Below are 7,594 nucleotides of genomic sequence, written 5' to 3'. Positions count from 1 at the left end.
ACTAATTTTCTTTTCAGTGAAGAAATAAAAGACTTTTTAGGACCCAATCTTCTTTGCTGAATTTGGGGAGAATTCAAAATATGATTTTGGTTAAAAGAAAACATTTGTTTGGGTTTTTTCGAGGGAGGAGGGGAAGGAACCATTTTGTTGAGCCTTTGATTCAAAACAGCATTTCGGTTTCAAATTTGGACAATTTAAAAATAAATGCATAAAATGAGAGGTGGCTTGATGAAACTACTGTATCAAAACAAAAGACTTGAGAAAAAAATAATTTTTAGTTGACTAACACGTCTGGTCAACGTTATCAAAAAAAAAATTCATTTTCAATAAGAGTGCATTTCAGTTCAACACCCCCACCCCAGTTTTTCAGTTTGGCCTCCCAAACAAAACAAAAACAAAACCACACACCATTATTTTTCAGCTCTAGTGGTTGCCAAGTTACCCTTTCCCAACAGAAGTAAGACTTAAAGTATGTCTGCACAGGGATACAAGACCCACAGCATAGCCACAGCTGGTCTAGGCTAGCTGACTCAGGCAGTAGGGCTAAATATCGCTGTGTAGACACTGGGGCTCAGGCTGGACCCCAAGCTGTAGGGCCCTGCACTCTCACAGGGAGAATATTTTCTTTCAGGGAAGAGCATATATGGGGACGGGTGAGGGATATCCCTTTATGATAGGGGTTGGCAACCTCTGGCATGCAGCTCTCAAGGTCATTGTGGGCGGCAGGAAGCGCAGTCAGCACATCCCTTGACCAGTGCCGCTTCCTGCTGCCCCCATTGGCCTGGAGCGGCGAAACGCGGCCAGTGGGAGTCGTGATCAACCAAACCTGTGGACGTGGCATGTAAACAAACTGGCCTGGCCTGCCAGGGTGCTTACCCTGGCGAGCCACGTGCCAGAGGTTGCTGACCCCTGCTTTATGATACCCGACATTGAACAATATGGTTTTAATATTCTGCTCAGCTCCCAGAGCAGTGACTACACATATGTACTATATACGTGACTGTAATACTTCCACCAGCTTCTTAAATGGGATCTTGTTTCCATCTCTTGTAAAATTTTACAAGTAGCATGTAGACTTATTTCCTTCCAGAAAGTGACACTACACCATAGAAAATAAATCAAGATTTTAGTTGTAGGAGACAAGATGAAAACACTTAATAAGCAGCAGAGATACTGGGCCAGATGCGATGAGCCAGCTATGCCCCTCAGTACAAGCCTGGGCAGGAGGGATAAAATGGCTTGATGCTACTTTTGTGGGCCCCCAAAGCTGGATCCAATTTGCGCAGTCATGAGGCCCCAATACAAATTAGAACAGCCTTATGCTATCAGCCCCCAGTCCTTAAGGGGCTATTCTGACAAATGAAGATGAATAGTGCATAGAAACAACACAGACCCCCTCTTTCCTAAGTCTCAGGGATTCCTAGCCCCCCTTACTTCAGATAGAGTAGCTATTACTCATCACCCTAAAGCCTTTCTCTATTCCCAGAATCTTGGTTTTATGTAAGCCCTGCCTGTTCCCCCACAGGTGTACTTGCTTCCAGTTAGCAGCCTCCTCCTAGTCTAAATCTCTCTCCTGTTTGCTGTTTAATTGGTTGACTGGGTTTGCCTGGCCTAATTCAACCTTTTTAGGGCCAGTGTAGGGAGCTGGCCTCCATTACAGCCCAAAGGAGAGAGTGTACAAGCCCTCCACAGTGGCTGTTGAGGCCAACAAGGAGGCAGCAGGCTGAACCAAGGACTGACTGAAGGAGAGCCCGAGAGCAGGTGGAAGAGTTTGTTTTGTGTTAAAGACATTTGGGGGATTTTTAGTTTAGACATCTGTGACCTGGCTGGAGAGCTGAGTCACTGGATGAGTAACTGGCAGAGAAACCACCATAGTGCTGGAGTGATGATCAGCATGGCCCTGCAAGAGCTGTGGTAATATGCCAGACCACAAAGGGGCACCTAGGGGTGAATAGACTCTGTTACACATTTGCAGACAGTACACTGATTGCTCAGAGAAGTGTATCTATGACTATATTATGAGCTGGGACATATGTTATTGCTACTGGTTAGAGTTATCAACAATTAAAATAAAGAGAAGTGGCCTGTGGCATCTTTTTAATCTGTCATCAGTCCAGCACATCTCACATTGCAGAGACTAAATGTTGTCATCTGATGGCTCCTCAGTGGCCTATGTGAAATGAGCAGTTAAGGTCAGGCCAGATGTTTTGGAAGATATGCTTTAATCAAGCACAAGTTATTAGAACTACAGGAATCACTGAGTGAAATACTATGGCCTGCATTATACACAAAGTCAGACTAGATGATGTAATGGTCCCTTCTGGCCTTAAAATTTATAAATATGAATCTATGTCTGCATCACAAAACTCAGTCTCACATCTGTAACTGAGACTGGCAACTTCATCACTGTTCCCAAGGACTGAATAGTGATGGAAACTGAATTACCATTTTAGGTAATCTTAGACCCATAGGAGGTGGTCTGATCTCTTAGGGTTGGTGAAGATTGGTGAGGTAGCCTAAGGCAAATTGCTCTTCCCCTCTTTATGATGTACCTGTTTTGTAGATTATCAGATGACTTAAATCTCCAGAGCTACGCAGCCAGCTGTTTTTACAAGCAATATAATATTGGCATAAAAAGCAGCATATTAACTGCACTTTCACATGTGCTTCTTGGTGCTACGGTGATACAAATATTAAATAATAAACATTAAATTTTAACATTAGTGACTTTATTTGTTATTGAGAAAACATTAATGGAAGTTAAGGAGTTAACTAACAGTTTAAGTCTTCTCATTCCATTTTTAAAAATACAAACATATGTTAGTGTTTAATATTGGTATTTCCCTCCTCACCCTCCACTCTATTCCTTCCCAGAGAAGATATCAGAGCATGTGTTCTCATTATTGAAGAAGCCATAATCCACTATTTAGACTCTTCTGGTGAAAGATAAACTCATGTACTATAGAATTCAAGCTTGTAGAAATATTCAATATTTTCTCAAGGTCCTGCAAAGCCCAAAACCTCACTGGGCACTGCTCTCCTAAGGGGTTCCAAGTTCAGAGTTCTCTTTAATTACTAAATTGCTTTTCTTTACTCCCACCCAATTAAGAACTTAATATTCTTGATGGAGAAAGATGGCAAGTTTCACAGGCAGCTTTTCAATGGTGTTCTGCTCTGAAAAGTGATCATACAAAAATTAGAACTGACCAAAAAACAGAATATCCTCTGCATAGGAAAGTCCAACATTTTGATATGGGTTTTTCTCCCAAAATGGGAAGAAAGTTGAAATAGCAAAACTTTTGCAGAAAAAATTTTTTATTTAGAAACATTGGAAGCAGTGCAATGCCTCATGGGAATTGAAGTTTTGGTACTTCATGCTCTTATTCTCTCCCTATGGGCCAGGATCCCAAGCCAGAATCTTTCTCCTGTGATGCACTGCAGCCTCTCCTTTGGCAGATTTATTGCAGTGCATGGTGGGAGATATAGTCTGGTCAGGGAGCCTGGACAGTAGAGAAGAATAGGGGCTTGAGGCATCCAAACCACACCTCTCATTAAGCACAATAGCGGTTTAAATGGATGCAAACATAAATAGTTACTCAATCCAGCCTAAAATAAAAAGTTGAGATTTATTTTTAATTTTCCAGCAGCTAAAGTTTGAGTAAAAATTGACATTTTCCTGTAGGAACCACAGGCTCCAGTGAAAATAGGACCTTTTTACACAGCAGATCTCTTCCTTTTGTGTGTTCAGAATCATACCCACTTACTTCCTGCAGCCAGCACTATGGAGCAGAATCCTGGAAGCTGACAGGCACGGGGAGGGGGGGTTGGCTCTTCCCTCTCAACTCACATACCAGCCAGCACAGCAGAGGTGGGAGAGGTTGGTGTCACAATTTGCAGCTGGTATAGGCCAACAGGAAACTCTGTCCTAAGAGCAAGAGGGAAACAGGAAGGTTGATCTGCATCTCAGAGAGTGTGTCTGAAGCACAAAGCCTTCCAGGGCTACTCCTGGAGTGAAGTTTAAATACACACATCCCCACCCCCTATTGCTCAGGACTATGCCTAAATCACAATCTATCCATATATATAGTAGTCCATCAATGCGATGCGATGATGACAAAAATACGCTACACACACACACATCTTTATTTTCCCTTCTTTCTAGTGAATGATTGGAAAAGCAAGTATACACCAGAATTTGTTTGTTGCACTACACCTGCTAGTACTTAATTAAAAATATACAAAAGGAGAGTGAATTCAAAGGACAAGAAGTGTCAAAAGATAAGAAAAACGCCTCTTTAATGAGCCCCATGTTTCAACAAGGAGAATGTACCCAACTGGTATGATATGTTGTATTGCCCTATACACTTTCCTTCAATATGTATCTTGGAAGGACATTTGCCAAAAGAAAGTGGCACATCAGTTACTGCCACCTTTCCTCCACCCATATTTTCAATTTCCACTTGGAGAATAAGTATTTCTAAATATCTCAGGAGCAGAATGGAAATATAAAATCTCAGTCCATGTGTGATTAAATTGAAGGCCTCATCTTTTACACAGGTATAAATGAGACATGATTCCATTGAGGCGAGTGGACATAAAAGCAGTGTGAGATAATCGTGTTTTCTGGTTCTGTTTGCTTTTTGCAAATTACTGTGGTATACGCCTAACTGATCAAGCGCACTAATAGTGTCGCAAATCCCTTTCACACAGGCATCATACAGAGGGTTAATATGCCAAGTGTTTCTGAACAAGAGAGCTCTGCCTGCTCAACAACTAAGGAACTTGAAATTCAAAGACAGACCCAAATTTCCTTGTGAGAGAAAATCCCACCCCCTTTTGTTATTTGGAGTGGAAAGAAAAGAACTTTTGACAGCAGTTAGATTCATTCAGAGGGAAATCTGGCAACAAATGTAATACAAAGGAAAGATAGGATGGGAAACAGATGCACTGCAGCATGGAAACAGCAGCTCTAATCAGAAAACTTGCTTCAAATACCAAACCCCAGTGCAACCCATTAATTCTATTGTCAAGAACGCAAGAACATTAGAGCAGTTTGCTATGTTTAATGCTAGAATTGGAACTGGAATACCAAAGCTGAAGTCCCTCAAACATGGCTTGACTTTAGATTCTAATCAGAAATTCTCAGTTTATACCCAGCTTTGTAAAATGGATCTGAACCAGAATACTGCATCCAAACCCTCTCAGCTGGGTGGAGAATTAGATCTAAATCCAAACACCTTTGCTTAGGCCCATCTCCATTTAATGCCACAAACTGATTTGATGCTAATGCATTTGTGTTACTGAGTAGATCACATATTGGAATATACTATATTGTATAACATGTTTAAAAATAAATTGTCGACCACTTGCTCTTCTATCATTCTAATCATGCTTTGCTGCTTTGTTTGCAACTCTAATGTCATCTGTTTCTAGCCATCTTTGCTAAGGTTTGTCAAAAATTTTCCATGGCAACTTTTTTCAACTAAAAATAGTTTTTTCGACCAAACAAAAGTTTTTGAGGAAAGTATCTGCTGGCCTTCATTTTCAATCTATTGACAAAATCAAAATTTTCTGCAGACGCACTCCCTGATTTTCTTATCCATTCTAATCTTTACACTAGAGTAATGCCAGAGTATTTGGAAATTGCTGAATGCCTATTATGCACTTCACAGCAATTAATAGACATGATTCCAACAGAAAAATCCTGTGGTAGCAAGCTACATTTTTATTTAAATATATGGGTAAGGAGCTGTGTTTTTTAACAGGCATTCTGAGCCTAGTAGAGTTCGTAGATTTGTGAACAGGGAAATTATTAGACAGCTTGGAAGACGTTAAACATTGTTAACTGGGGGCGGAGGGGAAATAAATTGTTAGGTAATGGCTCCTAAAGACATCCTTAGAAAATCAGTTAAAAAAGTAATCTTTTATCCTTCACAACCCTGTATACATTTACCATGTTGTTTTTGATCCTGGAAAATCCAGTCCCTCTACTGGATGAAGAAAAAGCACAAAGAAGCCTGTATGGGGAATTGAAAGTGCTTGATGCAAAGCTGCTGTCCTCCAGGTCACATAAGGCCATCTTTTCAATCTCTGTGGCTTATTGACATACAGATTTAAAGGCATATCTGAATGTATGGTAAGCACCATTGCTGAACACAGAAAGTTTAGCTCCTGTAGGCTTCATTCAGGCATTGAGTGGAGTATTTAACGATAAGCCAATAACAGATCCACTGAGGTCTGGGTGGTGTCTATAGAGAGAAGGGCTGACAAAGATGCTGAGCAAGTTCTCATGCGTTTGGCTGATGAAAGCCATATGTTACTGTCATTGGCTCGAGCATCCAGTGGAGAGTTACAGGAATAGACTGTATTCCCAAAACAAGGGGGATAACCACAGGCATTAAGCTAGAGAGATCTTTAGCCTGAAACTAGTGTAGCAGAGGCTCCTTGATCAGGACATGCAAATGAACAAGGATGGACACAGGGTTAAAGTTTAAGCAGCAGGCCACAACTAACAAACTTAAGCTTGCTCTGCTGAATCCTCTGACACACGCACTCTCCCCATCCCCACATGAAAGAGACAAAAGGTACTAGTGAGGGACCTGGGTCTGCAAAGACTTCAGCTCTCCCCTTTTCCCACCAGCAAAATCACAGATGAATTATTGCTGGGTGCTGGCCTTTGAAGCCAAACAGGACACTGGCCGCAAGTTGAGAGCAAGTAAACATTCATATCATTTCTAATACTGTACTAAATTTCTAAATCCTATTCCTATTTAACCTGTGTCTCTGTGATGAAATTGGTAAAGGGTAAGAAAACCTACCGGGCATCAGGCAATTTGGCCTGATCGGAAAGATTCTTTCCTGACATAATAAGCAGGTGATCAGGCAGATGCACAACCACCTAAAAAAGTGGTTCCCATTATATATAAATAGGGGAAGAAAGGTTAGTTCCAATAAAGTGGGGCCAGAGGCTTGAGAAGCCCCAGGAAATTTAAAGTAATAATTGTGAGAAGCAAAAGCCAATCAACTCATATCTACCTGGCTGGCCAATGGACAGTAGCACACTCAGGGGGAAGAGGGACCTATCCCTGGGTACACCATCCCTTTTCATTCTGGCCAGCATCTTATAGATCCAGTCATGTCTCCCATCCATTAAACCAGTGGCTGGTAGCATAGCAGTAGTCTCTACAGGCATAGTATGTTTTATAAAGGTACTGAGACCAGCTTGTCCCACTGGCAACATTGCTTTGCCTCCAGAGAACTCTGGGGTGTGGACAGATGAAGTAATTTGCTGTTGGCAGGTATAGCACCAGTCAACGTTTGTCCTTTTAATATAGGGTGGCACTACAATGGAGGACAAAGCACTGTGTAAAGGTTGTCTGTCCATGAATGGTCAAATACTGGTCTTAAGCACAAAAGCAAAATTCTCATTGTCACATAACAATTTAAGGGGTTTCCCCCACTCTATTTATTTAATACACTGGCACCATTTGTGTAATAGATGAAAGTTTCAAAATAATGGTTTAGATTGTGATCAGTTTCTAAAGACTCTCACAGTGAGAGGAAGTACTACATATTAATGCTTGTGGCACATTCA

Source organism: Gopherus flavomarginatus, chromosome 5, assembly GCF_025201925.1.
Source record: "Gopherus flavomarginatus isolate rGopFla2 chromosome 5, rGopFla2.mat.asm, whole genome shotgun sequence".
NCBI lineage: Eukaryota > Metazoa > Chordata > Testudines > Testudinidae > Gopherus > Gopherus flavomarginatus.
This window is presented reverse-complemented; position numbering follows the sequence as displayed.